The following is a 15,057-nucleotide window of genomic DNA, read 5'->3' on the forward strand; positions in this document are numbered from 1 at the left end:
GCCACTGCTTGTGGGTCTCGTGACCTGGAACAGTACCTCTGAAGGTTCTTGTTGAGGCGAGAGGCCATCATGTCTATCTGAGGAACACCCCATTGGCTTGTCACGTCTGTGAACACCTCTGGGTGGAGGCCCCATTCTCCCGGATGGAGATCGTGCCTGCTGAGGAAGTCCGCTTCCCAGTTGTCCACTCCCGGATTGAAGATCGCTGACAACACCACCGCGTCCTTTTCTGCCCAGAGGAGGATTTTTGATACCTCTGACATTGCCGCTTTGCTCTTCGTTCCGCCCTGTCGGTTTATGTAGGACACTGCCGTTACATTGTCCGACTGAACCTGAATCGTCTGATCTTGGATAAGATGTGCCGCTTGTAGAAGGCCATTGTATACGGCCCTTAGTTCCAGAATGTTTATCGGAAGGACAGATTCCAGACTTGACCACTTTCCTTGGAAGTTTTCCCCTTGGGTGACTGCTCCCCAACCTCTGAGACTTGCATCCGTGGTTAGGAGGATCCAATTCTGAATCCCGAACCTGCGGCCCTCGATAAGCTAAGAAGTTTGCAGCTACCAGAGGAGTGAAATTCTGGCTTTTGGCGACAGGCATATTCGCTGGTGCACGTGAAGATGTGATCCCGACCATTTGTCCAGGAGATCCAGTTGGAAGGATCGTGCATGGAATCTTTCGTACTGTAGAGCCTTGTAGGAGGCTACCATCTTCCCCAGAAGGCGAATGCACTGATGAACCGATACCCGGGCTAGCTTCAGGACATCCCGGACCATCGAGTTGAGAGAGCAATGTTTTGTAACAGCTTCACCTTGGAAGATGCTTTTATCAGCAGATAGTCCAGATATGGAATTATGTTTACTCCCTGCCTGCGGAGGAGTAGCATCACCTCTGCCATGACCTTGGAGAACACCCTCAGTGCTGTGGAGAGGCCAAATGGCAGTGCCTGGAACTGATAGTGACAGTCCAGCAGCGCAAATCTGAGATAAGCCTGGTGAGGCAGCTAGATCGGAACATGAAGGTATGCATCCTTGATATCCAGGGACACCAGGAATTCCCCCTCCTCCAGACCTGAGAGTCTCAGAGGCTCCATGGAGAGTCTCAGAGACTCCATCTTGAATTTGAATTCCCTCAAGTAGGGGTTCAATGACTTTAGGTTTAATATTGACCTTACCAAACTGTCTGGTTTCGGTACCACAAACAGGTTTAAGTAATAACCCTTGTGTTGTAGGTGAGGTGGAACAGGAACAATGACATTTGTTTGAACCAATTTTTGAATGGCTTCCTGTAGGATAGCACTTTCTGTCAGCAAAGCTGGTAAGCCTGATTTGAAGAATCTGTGAGGTGGGAGTTCTTGAAACTCCAGTCTGTACCCCTGGATAACAATATATGTTACCCAGGGGTCTAGGCATGATGACACCCAGATGTGACTGAAATCTTTTACTCTCGCTCCCACCTGCCTGATTTACAGGCTGGGAGGTCCACCGTCATGCAGAAGATTTTGAGGTAGCAGAACTTGGTTTCTGTTCCTGAGATCCTGTTAGTGCAGGTTTTCTGGATTTTCCCCCTATCTCCCTTAGAGAAGGTGGAGGGGGATTTGGAATTTTTAAATTTTGCGGTCCGAAAGGACTGCAGTGTAGATGTAGGATAAGATTTCATAGTCGTGGTGCTGCTGAGGGAAGAAAGGTCGACTTATCCGCAGTTGCCGCGGAAATCCACGCATCCAATGCGTTCCCAAACAGTCTGACCTGTGAAGGGAAGGTTCTCCACACTTTTCTTGGATTCTGTATCGGGAGTCCATTGGCGTAGCCAGAGTCCTTTGCATGCCGAGACCGCCATGGACGTTGCCATCGCATTCAGCATGCCAATGTCCTTCATGGCCTCCACAATGAAACCTGCAGAATCCTGTATGTGATGCAAAAACAATTTAATATCACACTTATCCATAGTATCTAAGTGCTCAAGTAATGTGCCTGAACACTTTACTATGGCTTTAGAAATCCACGCACAAGCAATGGTGGGCCTTAAAGCTAAGCCATTAGCTGTGTATAGTGATATGAGCGTAGTCTCAATCTTATGGTCAGCCGGCTCTTTCAAAGCGGTTGAGCCAGGGACAGGTGAAACCTCCTTTTTTGACAACCTAGATACAGAAGCGTCTACTAAAGGGGGGTTTTCCCACTTTTTTTCTGTCCTCTTCAGGGAAAGAAAAAGCAATAAGAACCCGTTTTGGAATCTGGAATTTTTTCTCTGGGCTTTCCCAGGATTTTTCAAACAAAGAGTTTAACTCCTTAGAAGCCGGGAAGGTAAGCGAGGATTTCTTACTGTCAGTAAAATAAGATTCCTCTATCTGCTCAGGTACCTTCTCAGTAATATGTAAAATATCCCTAATGGCTTCAATCATTAGTTGCACCCCCTAAGCAAGTGATGCATCCCCCTCCTGCATATCCCCATCACCGTATCAGAGTCGGTATCAGTGTCAACTTGCATTATCTGGGCAAGTGTACGTTTTTGACGGTATGTAGGGGGGGGGGGGGCTTGGACGAAACAGTGGGGACTGAGTATGTCAAACCCTCTACAGATTTTCTCAAAACCTGTGTCTCTTTTTCATTATGTGACCTCCTAGTTGAAATCTGGGATATCATTCCCCTTAAAGAATCCACCCACTGGGGGTTTGGATTCGGAAGGCTGAGACAGTACATTGCAGTCTTGAGTACATGGAAGAGACTCTTCAGGAGAAGATAAACACTCAGCAGCACAGGACACAGAGTCCTTAGATATGTTAATGTGAGAAACACACCTTCACACACACAGGAAAATGTCAGTTTCCCCCAGATTACCTTCAGAGAGTCACAGAGTATAAGGAGCCAGCCACACAGCGCCCCTGTGGGCAGTTATTATGATAAAAGCCCGGCGCTGACTAACCAACCTTAATAAATCAATTACAGGTTGAGTATCCCTTATCCAAAATGCTTGGGACCAGAGGTATTTTGGATATCGGATTTTTCCATAGTTTGGCATAATTGCATACCATAATGAGATATCATGGTGATGTTACCTATATCTAAGCACAGAATGCACTTATGTCACATATACACCTTATACATACAGCCTGAAGGTCATTTTAGCCAATATTTTTTATAACTTTGTGCATTAAACAAAGTGTGTCTACATTCAAACAATTAATTTATGTTTCATATACACCTTCTACACACAGCCTGAAGGTCATTTAATACAATATTTTTAATAACTTTGTGTATTAAACAAAGTTTGTGTACATTGAGCCATCTGAAAACAAAGGTTTCACTATCCCACTCTCACTCAAAAAAGTCCGTATTTTGGAATATTTGGATATGGGATACTCAACCTGTAGCACTACCAACACACTCCCCCCTTGTCTATAACACCCTGGTACCGCAGAGGATAGCTGGAGTTATGTGGAGGGCTGCGCTCCCTGTCAGCGTTCTGTTCCTCAGATCTGCAGGGAGAAAATGGCGCTGGAGAGTGCTGGATCTGCTCTGAGAAGCCCCATCCCCTGTAATAGCGCGTGGATTCCCGGACAAATTGTATTATACTGGCCTGAGGATTTTGCTGCTAACAGCACGATTTGCCCCTGTTAGCTGACTGACCACTGTAGGGTATCAGCGCTGGATCAGGACGCCCCTCAAGAGCTCACACCATGTGTTGCTGAGCCTGCATTGGAGTGCAGCTGGTCAGAGCTGTGCTCCCACCCTTGTGCCGCCGTTCCCCCCGGCGACCTGCTAACCGGGCAGCTGGTGCTGTACTCTTCTTTCTTCTGGCTCTGTTAGGGGGTGGCGGCCGTGCTGCGGGAGTGAGCAGTCGCCTCGTGGGCTTGCAATCAGCACCCTCAGGAGCTCAGTGTCCTGTCAGCGGAGATAGAGAACCATTACCTTCAAGAGTTGGTTCCTACTCTCCCCCTAAGTCCCTCAAAGCAGGGAGGCTGTTGCCAGTAGCCTCCCTGTAACCTAATAACTCTATTAAAACAAAAAAATAAATAAGAAAACTCATAGGAGCTCCCCTAGCTGTGACCGGCTCCACCGGGCACATTTTCTAACCTGAGTCTGGTAGGAGGGGCATAGAGGGAGGAGCCAGCCCACACTATTAAACTCTTAAAGTGCCCATGGCTCCTAGTGGACCCGCCTATACCCCCATGGTACTAAATTGGAGCCCAGCATCCTCTAGGACGTAAGAGAGATAAAACTGTAAGGCCACGCCCACTTTCCCAAGAGCGCATGCGCCTCCGGCGGTGGGGCAGCTTCAAAATTTCTCGCTCAGGGTGCAAGTAGGCCTGGAGCCAGCCCTGACAACAGCTTTGCATTCACACAACCTCATACTCTTGCACACACTCCTTTCATATCCGTTAAAGTGAAATAAACTGTAAAGTCCCGCAAACCACCAAATTGTCTGTAGGTGCTCTGCAGCCAATGGCAGATTGTTCATCGAGGGCAGTCTCTTCTTGTATACCAGTTAATTTAAACAGGAGTTTTAAGGACTAATTAAAATGTTCCCACACTGCATGTCTGTGACACAGAAATTAACGTTGTTTTCCTTAATAGCTATCCATGTATTGAAAGCTCCACCTGTAGAGAGCAGGGGCAGTTCCTGTACCTGTGACTTATACCCCTTTCACATCATACAAATAACCCGGTATCGGCCCGCTATATTGCCGGGTCGATGCGGGTCACTGTGCAATGTGAAAGGGGCCATGGAGAATTCCCGGGTCGCCTGACCCGGTAATTCAACCTGGGTTATAAGAAAGGTTATTCCCGGGTTGAATACTGGGTCAGTGGCAGTGTGAACTGGTTTCCGGGTCTATGCGACCTGGGACCCGTTCACTACATAGGGAGAGGCGGCACAGATGAGCTCATTTCCCAGCGACGCCCCCGTTGCCCGCTCCACCCCACGCTGTTATGGCAACCCGACCCGGCATATTGCCGGGGTCGGGAGGCCTGCCATTAGGATCCAATACCGGATTCCCCCAGGGAAGGACCCGTTTCCATTTCCCAGGTGGGATTTGGCATTGGAGATGTGAAAGTGGCATTAATGGCTGAAGGCAAAGTACCATCACTACTTTCTATAACTATTTCTTATGCAACAAAGTCACAATGGTGGTTAATAAAAATGATTATTTATTTTATCCCCTCTCAGTCCAGCATCATGTTTCTCATCATTTTGTAAAATAATATTTTGCTGGTAACTGCAGCAGATGTTCCGAGTCTGACTAGTCCTGGTCAGGGCCGGTTCTTGCCCTTGTGGCAAAGTATAGGGGCGTGGCTTCAAATGGGGGTGTGGTTAGTTACGCCCCCATTTGTGCCCCCTGTAGCGCAGCTGAAATAAAAATAAAAAAAAGTATACTTACTATCCCCGTTCCTGATCCAGACCGTTGCAGACCTCCTCCACCGGCGCCGCTCTTCTCCTCTCCTCGATCTATGGGAGAGACGTTATTACGTCTCTCCCATAGAACAGCATAGACACTAGAGGTCAATTATGACCCCTAGTGTCTGTGCCACTATGCTGTCTAGTTTCTCTTCATGGAGAGGACCTTTGCTGTGCGGTGCGCGATGACGTCATCGCGCACCGCACAACAAAGGTCCTCTCCATGAAGGGAAACTAGACGCTACGCGTCTGGTTCCTTTCAAAGCGGGGGGCACAGCGGGGCACTGCGGGGGGCACTGCGGGGGGCACAGTGGCGTATCTTGCCATGGTGCGGCGCCTTCCGGATGGCGCCGGCACCCTCTGGAAGGCGGCGCCCTGGGCAAAAGTCCTGCTTGCCCGTGGCAAGATCCGCTACTGGTGCTGGTTGCAGTATCAGGTCTTTAGTGTCCCTTTGCTGAAGGAAGCATTGAATAGACAGTGGGGGAAGTAATGACATGTTTTCCTTTAGTATCTGAGCTAAGAACAGGAGTTATGTCAGAGATGTACTGTATGATTACACTCTCATAGTGGGGTATATTTACTAAGATTCGTATTTGTCTCGATTTGGTGGGAGATTAAATACGAATGACATAGAATGTGTGAATTTGCATCTGTCGATGTCATTCGTAATTTCAGCCAGTGTTTTACGGGAGTGATTAGTAAAACACTGCCGAACTTAACACAATGAATGCCGGACGAATCTGTGAGATCTGTGCAGGGCTTCTTTGTGTACCTTAAATTAAGTGTATAAAGTGTTAAAAAGCAGAAAAAATAAGATTTTACTTACCGATAAATCTATTTCTCATAGTCCGTAGTGGATGCTGGGGACTCCGTCAGGACCATGGGGAATAGCGGCTCCACAGGAGACAGGGCACAAAAGCAAGCTTTTAGGATCACATGGTGTGTACTGGCTCCTCCCCCTATGACCCTCCTCCAAGCCTCAGTTAGGTACTGTGCCCGGACGAGCGTACACAATAAGGAAGGATCTTGAATCCCGGGTAAGACTCATACCAGCCACACCAATCACACCGTACAACTTGTGATTTGAACCCAGTTAACAGTATGATAACAATGAAGTAGCCTCTAAAAAAGATGGCTCACAACAATAATAACCCGATTTTTTGTAACAATAACTATGTACAAGTAATGCAGACAATCCGCACTTGGGATGGGCGCCCAGCATCCACTACGGACTATGAGAAATAGATTTATCGGTAAGTAAAATCTTATTTTCTCTAACGTCCTAGTGGATGCTGGGGACTCCGTCAGGACCATGGGGATTATACCAAAGCTCCCAAACGGGCGGGAGAGTGCGGATGACTCTGCAGCACCGAATGAGAGAACTCCAGGTCCTCCTCAGCCAGGGTATCAAATTTGTAGAATTTTGCAAACGTGTTTGCCCCTGACCAAGTAGCTGCTCGGCAAAGTTGTAAAGCCGAGACCCCTCGGGCAGCCGCCCAAGATGAGCCCACCTTCCTTGTGGAATGGGCATTTACAGATTTTGGCTGTGGCAGGCCTGCCACAGAATGTGCAAGCTGAATTGTACTACAAATCCAACGAGCAATAGTCTGCTTAGAAGCAGGAGCACCCAGCTTTTTGGGTGCCTACAATATAAACAGCAAGTCAGACTTTCTGACTCCAGTCGTCCTGGAATTATATATATATATATATATATATTTTCAGGGCCCTGACAACGTCTAGCAACTTGGAGTCCTCCAAGTCCCTAGTAGCCGCAGGCACCACAATAGGTTGTTTCAGGTGAAACGCTGACACCACCTTAGGAAGAAACTGGGGACGAGTCCGCAGTTCTGCCCTGTCCGAATGGAAAATCAAATATGGGCTTTTGTAAGACAAAGCCGCCAATTTTTACAATCGCCTGGCCGAGGCCAGGGCCAACAGCATGGTCACTTTCCATGTGAGATATTTCAAATCCACAGATTTGAGTGGTTCAAACCAATATGATTTGAGGAATCCCAACACTACGTTGAGATCCCACGGTGCCACTGGAGGCACACAAGGGCTGTATATGCAATACTCCCTTGACAAACGTCTGGACTTCAGGAACTGAAGCCAATTCTTTCTGGAAGAAAATCTATAGGGCCGAAACTTGAACCTTAATGGACCCCAATTTGAGGCTCATAGACACTCCTGTTTGCAGGAAGTGCAGAAATCGACCTAGTTGAAATTTTTTCGTGGGGCCTTCCTGGCCTCACCCACGCAACATATTTTTATCACATGTGGTGATAACGTTGTGCGGTCACCTCCTTCCTGGCTTTGACCAGGGTAGGTATGACCTCTTCCGGAATGCCTTTTCCCTTAGGATCCGGCGTTCAAACCGCCATGCCGTCAAACGCAGTCGCGGTAAGTCTTGGAACAGACAAGGTCCCTGCTGGAGCAGGTCCTTTCTTAAAGGCCGATGCCACGGTTCCTCTTGGAACAGACATGGTACTTGCTGAAAGCAAATCCCTTCTTAGCTCCCGAGGCCATTAGTCCTCTGTGAGCATCTCTTGAAGTTCCGGTTACCAAGTCCCTCTTGGCCAATCCGGAGCCACGAGTATAGTTCTTACTCCTCTATGTCTTATAATTCTCAATACCTTGGTTATGAGAAGCAGAGGAGGGAACACATACACCGACTGTTACACCCACGGTGTTACCAGGACGTCCACAGCTATCGCCTGAAGGTCTCGTGACCTGGCGCAATACCTGTCCCATTTTTTGTTCGGGCGGGACGCCATCATGTCCACCTTTGGTCTTTCCCAACGGTTCACAATCATGCGGAAAACTTCCCGATGAAGTTCCCACTCTCCCGGGTGGAGGTCGTGCCTGCTGAGGAAGTCTGCTTCCCAGTCGTCCACTCCCGGAATGAACACTGCTGACAGTGCTATCACATGATTTTCCGCCTAGCGAAAAATCCTTGCAGTTTTGCCACTGCCCTCCTGCTTCTTGTGCCGCCCTTTCTGTTTACGTGGGCGACTGCCGTGATGTTATCCCACTGGATCAATACCGGCTGACCTTGAAGCAGAGGTCTTGCTAAGCTTAGAGCATTATAAATTTGCTCTTAGCTCCAGTATATTTATGTGGAGAGAATTCTCCAGACTTGATCACACTCCTTGTGTGACTGCTCCCCAGCCTCTCAGGCTGGCCTCCGTGGTCACCAGCATCCAATCCTGAATGCCGAATCTGCGGCCCTCTAGAAGATGAGCACTCTGTAATCACCACAGGAGAGACACCCTTGTCCTTGGATATAGGGTTATCCGCTGATGCATCTGAAGATGCGATCCGGACCATTTGTCCAGCAGATCCCACTGAAGAGTTCTTGCGTGAAATCTGCCGAATGGAAGCGCTTCGTAATAAGCCACCATTTTTACCAGGACTCTTGTGCAATGATGCACTGACACTTTTCCTGGTTTTAGGAGGATCCCGATTAGCTCGGATAACTCCCTGGCTTTCTCCTCTGGGAGAAACACCTTTTCCTGGACTGTGTCCAGAATCATCCCTAGGACCAGCAGACGTGTCGTCGGAACAACTGCGGTTTTGGAATATTTAGAGTCCACCCGTGCTGTCGTAGAACTACTTGAGATAGTGCTACTCCGACCTCCAACTGTTCTCTGGACCTTGTTCTTATCAGGAGGTCGTCCATTTTCTTTGAAGACGAATCCTCCTTTCGGTCATTACCTTGGTAAGGACCCGGGGTGCCTTGGACAATCCAACGGCATCGTCTTGAAACTGATAGTGACAGTTCTGTACCACGAACCTGAGGTACCCTTGGTGAGAAAAGGCAAATTTTGGGACATGGAGGTAAGCATCCCTGATGTCCCGGGACACCATATAGTCCCCTTGTTCTTTGCTATCACTGCTCTGAGTGACTCCATCTGGATTTGAACCCTTGCAAGTGTTCAAATTTTTCAGATTTAGAATAGGTCTCACCTAGCCTTCAGTACCACCATATAGTGTGGAGTAATACCCCTTTCCTTGTTGTCGGAGGGGTAATTTTATTATCACCTGCTGGGAATACAGCTTGTGAATTGTTTTTAATACTGCCTCCCTGTCGGAGGGAGACATTGGTACAGCAGACTACAGGAACCTGCGAGGGGGGAAACCTCTCGACATTCCAATCTGTACCCCTTGGATACTACTTGTAGGATCCAGGGGTCCTTTACGGTCCCAGCGTCATGCTGAGAACTCGGTAGAAGCGGTGAAGGGCTTCTGTTCCTGGGAATGGGCTGCCTGCTGCAGTCTTCTTCCCTTTCCTCTATCCCTGGGCAGATATGACTCTTATAGGGACGAAAGGACTGAGGCTGAAAAGACGGTGTCTTTTTCTGCAGAGATGTGACTTAGGGTAAAAAACGGTGGATTTTCCAGCAATTGCCCTGGCCACCAGGTCCCATGGACCGACCCCAAATAACTCCTCCCCTTTATACGGCAATACATCTTTGTGCCGTTTGGAATCTGCATCACCTGACCACTGTCGTGTCCATAAACATCTTCTTGCAGATATGGACATCGCATTTACTCTTGATGCCAGAGTGCAAATATCCCTCTGCGCATCTCGCATATATAGAAATGCATCCTTTAAATGCTCTATAGTCAATAAAATACTGTCCCTGTCAAAGGTATCAATATTTTTAGTCAGGGAATCCGACCAAGCCACCTCAGCTCTGCACATCCAGGCTGAGGCGATCGCTGGTCGCAGTATAACACCAGCATGTGTGTGTATACTTTTTAGGATATTTTTCAGCCTCCTATCAGCTGGCTCCTTAAGTACGGCCCTATCCGTAGATGGTACCGCCACTTGTTCTGATAAGCGTGTGAGCGCCTTATCCACCCTGAGGGGTGTTTCCCACCGCGCCTTAACTTCTGGCGGGAAAGGGTATACCGCCAATAATTTTCTATCGGGGGAAACCCACGTCACACACTTCATTTAATTTATCTGATTCAGGAAAAACTACAGGTAGTTTTTTTCACCTCACACATAATACCCTTTTTTGTGGTACTTGGAGTATCAGAAATATGTAACACCTCCTTCATTGCCCTTAACGTGTGGCCCTAAAAGAAAATACGTTTGTTTCTTCACCGTCGACACTGAAATCAGTGTCCGTGTCTGGGTCTGTGTCGACCGACTGAGGTAAATGGGCATTTTACAGCCCCTGACGGTGTTTGAGACGCCTGGACAGATACTAATTTGTTCGCCGGCCCTCTCATGTCGTCAACCGGCTTGCAGCGTGTTGACATTGTCACGTAATTTCCATAAATAAGCCATCCATTCCGGTGTCGACTCCCTAGAGAGTGACATCACCATTACAGGCAATTTGCTCCGCCTCCTCACCAATATTTTCCTCATACATGTCGACACACACGTACCGACATACAGCACACACATAGGGAATGCTCTGATAGAGGACAGGACCCACTAGCCCTTTGGGGAGACAGAGGGAGAGTTTGCCAGCACACACCAAAACGCTATAATTATCCAGGGACAACCTTTATATAAGTGTTCCTTTTATAGCATTTTAATATATATACATATCGCCAAATCAGTGCCCCCCCTCTCTGTTTTAACTCTGTTTCTGTAGTGCAGTGCAGGGGAGATCATGGGAGCCTTCCCACCAGCCTTTCTGTGAGGGAAAATGGCGCTGTGTGCTGAGGAGAATAGGCCCCGCCCCCTTTTCGGCGGGCTTCTTCTCCGGAGTTTTAGATATCTGGCAGGGGTTAAATACATCCATATAGCCTCAAGGGCTATATGTGATGTATTTTTCGCCATACAGGTATTATACATTGCTGCCCAGGGCGCCCCCCCCCAGCGCCCTGCACCCTCCGTGACTGCTGTGTGAAGTGTGCTGACAACAATGGCGCACAGCTGCAGTGCTGTGCGCTACCTGATGAAGACTGAGAGTCTTCTGCCGCCTGGTTCCGGACCTCTTCATCTTCAGCATCTGCAAGGGGGGTCGGCGGCGCGGCTCCGGGACGAACCCCAGGGCGAGCCCTGTGTTCCGACTCCCTCTGGAGCTATGTCCAGTAGCCTAAGAATCCAATCCATCCTGCACGCAGGTGAGTTGAAAATCTCTCCCCTAAGTCCCTCGATGCAGTGAGCCTGTTGCCAGCAGGACTCACTGAAAATAAAGAACCTAAAAACTTTTTCTAAGCAACTCTTTAAGAGAGCCACCTAGATTGCACCCTTCTCGGCCGGGCACAAAAACCTAACTGAGGCTTGGAGGAGGGTCATAGGGGGAGGAGCCAGTACACACCATGTGATCCTAAAAGCTTGCTTTTGTGCCCTGTCTCCTGCGGAGCCGCTATTCCCCATGGTCCTGACGGAGTCCCCAGCATCCACTAGGACGTTAGAGAAAAAAATTGCGTGGGGTCCCCCCTCCTAAGCCTAACCAGCCTCGGGCTCTTTGAGCCGGTCCTGGTTGTAAAAATACGGGGGAAAAATTGACTGGGGATCCCCCATATTTTAACAACCAGCACCAGGCTCTGCGCCTGGTCCTGGTGCAAAAAATACGGGGGACAAAACACATAGGGGTTCCCCGTATTTTTAACACCAGCACTGGGCTCCACTAGTCAGCGAGATAATGCCACAGCCGGGGGACACTTTTATATTGGTCCCTGCGGCCCTGGCATTAAATCACCAACTAGTCACCCCTGGCCGGGGTGACCGCGAGGTTAAGTGGGGGCAACCACAAGAGTGACCCCACTTAACCTCGCGGTCTACCGCAGACCGCAAAGTTCCCACCATTGGATACAATGGAGCGCCTATGCGCTACATTGTATCTCTACAGTGCGCAGCCTGACTGACAGTTCAGGCACGCATAGCCAATCAGGAGAGTGCCATGATGTGGCGCTCCCTGATTGGCTGAAGGGACCCTCTTTGACAGCAGTCACGGGGGGTCCCGCCAGTCGGGGAAAGGGGTCCCATGTTCAGCGCATGGTCCGGGATTTTTGTTTAGTTTTTTTGCCAAGTACGTGGATTACAAACAGAAGAGGAGCGATCTAAACTGGATTGTTGTGAGTATAATTTTATTTACAGGTACCCAGTGGATTCTACGTGGAGAAGGGGACCGACTCTTCGTGTCAACATAGGTAAGTATGTATGAATGTAAGTGTACATGTATGTAATAAAGTTATACTATCACGGTGTGTGCGTTTTGTTTTTATTTGGGTATTTTTTTTGTAGTAGAACTACAGGTACCAGCGGGCCCGTTTCCCCCCGCATGCTGGTACTTGTGGTTCTCCAAGTACCAGCTTACGGGGAGGCTTGCTGGGTCTTGTAGTACTGCTACAAAAAACAATTCTTATTTTTACACAAAAGGCTATCAGCCCCCCATCCGCCGCCCTTGGATGGGGGGGGGGGGAAGCCTCGGGCTTCACCCCTGGCTCTTGGGTGGCTGGAGGGGGGGACACCCCTTGATTTAAGGGGTCTCCGCTCCTCCAGGGTACCCCGGCCAGGGGTGACTAGTTGGTGATTTAATGCCGGGGCCGCAGGGACCAATATAAAAGTGTCCCCCGGCTGTGGCATTATCTCGCTTACTAGTGGAGCCCAGTGCTGGTGTTAAAAATACGGGGAACCCCTACGTGTTTTGTCCCCCGTTTTTTTGCACCAGGACCAGGCACAGAGCCCGGTGGGGTTGTTAAAATATGGGGGATCCCCAGTCAATTTTCCCCCCGTATTTTTTAGTGATGAGCGGATTCGGTTTTACTCGGTTCTCAAAACCGAATCTTATTGGCTCACTGATGTCACGTGTTTTGGATAGCCAATAAGATTCGGTTTTGAGAACCGAGTAAAACCGAATCCGCTCATCACTAGTATTTTTACAACCAGGACTGGCTCAAAGAGCCCGAGGCTGGTTAGGCTTAGGAGGGGGGACCCTACACATTTTTTCTCCTGCTTTTTAACACCCCTTCCCACTGATAAACATGCACGGATCTCACTGATCCGTGCATGCCTATCAGAACACGGTAAAAAAAAGCAGGTCTATTTTAAAACTGCTTTTTTTTACTATTTGTATTTTTTCACTGCAGTGTTTGTGAATTCGAATTTTTTGTAAATTACCGAGTTGTATAAAATAACAGGCGTATTTGACCGATGGTGTATTCATTCGTATTTTTTTTCTTTGCCTTCCAAAAAAATATGAATGCCCTCATCACTGCCGAGATTTGAGTTTTGACACTTTGATGAAAAAACACCAACTCGGTCAAAATCGGGAGCTTAGTAAATATACCCCAGTATGGGTAATTTAGCACAACTAAATTACACCCTTATATTGATGAGATTACACCCTTATTCTAATAACAGATCATTTACTTGTTACATTTTTATTTTTAAGGTTAATTTGCATAAACCCAGCTAATTGTTTTCTTGCACTCTGCAATTAAATCCAAACTGTTAATTAGCTATCTGACTAATGTGAAAACAACTAGTTTCCACTCTGCTCCATGGGGGTAATTCTGAGTTGATCGCAGCAGAAATTCTGTTAGCAACTGGGCAAAACCATGGGGGTCATTCCGAGTTGTTCGCTATGTTTTTCGTTCGCACAACATATTCGCAAAGTTGCGATAATGTTGTAAAATTGCGAATATCCGCCCCCAACGTAAATTTGCTATTTCGTACGCAGTACTACACAAGGTAGGCGTATGCCAAATTACAACGCAGTAATGCGAATCCAACGTATACGCACAAACTTCTTCGCAAAAATACGATGTCATCTTAGATTTACACATTCCTCTTAAATGTGCTAAGGCTTTAGCAAACAAACGCACAGCAATGGTTTTTTTCCACTAATTAAGATGACACCTTGCAATTCAAACTCAACAAGCGTCCCTCAATTTAAAAACCAATTAGTGTACTGATTGATTGTGTGCATGACCAATTAAGTCTGCAAAGAATACCTCAAGAACACTTTGTAGGCCTAATTGGACATTACCATGTTTTTTTTTAAACAAGTGCAAGAGATGTGTAAACTGTGCCTGACATAAATGTAAATAGCATAATTTTGTGTGGTTGTTTAGTGTGTGAATGTATGTGTTTACATTTTGTATAAAAAATATAACCTACTAACTAACCTAATTTGTATGTAATAAATAAGACTAAGTTTTTAAGCAATTTTTTTTTTTTGTTGTTGTTAGGTAACCAATTTTTGCATCGCAATATGATTTAATTTTTTAACATTAAAAACATCACAAGCGCATAATGGAGTAAATTAAATTTTTATTTTTTAAACATATTGTTTTTTTTGTCAAAAGTAAAATTATCTTTTTAATCACATTTTTGTTAAATTAATTTTTTCAAAACTTCTACTTCGCACAACATGGCCTCCAAATGTGCCTTCATGCGGTCAACGATGACTGCCAGTCTTGTGGGATCTCCAACGGCAACATCTGAAATGCAGAGTAAAAATGCAATTTAAAACATAACTCACATTACCTATTACTTCACAATTCCACAAAGCACACTTTCATATAAAATGATATACATCATGGATGTATAAAAGACAAAACAGTAGCATACCAACACACAAGCATACTCAGCAATGTTTGTCATAGCAAAATTAAAATGTGTAAAAGTCTACCACACCATGATGTACATTTACTAAGATGGGAGTTATATTTCGGTTGTGATGTTGTCCA

The 15,057-nt window shown here is 47.1% G+C and overlaps 1 long non-coding RNA gene across 1 annotated transcript in view; it reads right to left on the reverse strand.

Moving 5' to 3' along the window:
* Positions 1-14,630: 14,630 nt before the first annotated feature.
* Positions 14,631-15,057, reverse strand: part of LOC134966243 (uncharacterized) — a 62,889-nt gene continuing 62,462 nt past the window's right edge. Inside the window, exon 10 of the long non-coding RNA XR_010188608.1 lies at positions 14,631-14,808. This is a non-coding gene — a long non-coding RNA (uncharacterized LOC134966243). The remainder of the gene's footprint in view (positions 14,809-15,057) is intronic.

Source organism: Pseudophryne corroboree, chromosome 10 (assembly GCF_028390025.1).
Source record: "Pseudophryne corroboree isolate aPseCor3 chromosome 10, aPseCor3.hap2, whole genome shotgun sequence".
NCBI classification, from domain to species: Eukaryota; Metazoa; Chordata; class Amphibia; order Anura; family Myobatrachidae; genus Pseudophryne; species Pseudophryne corroboree.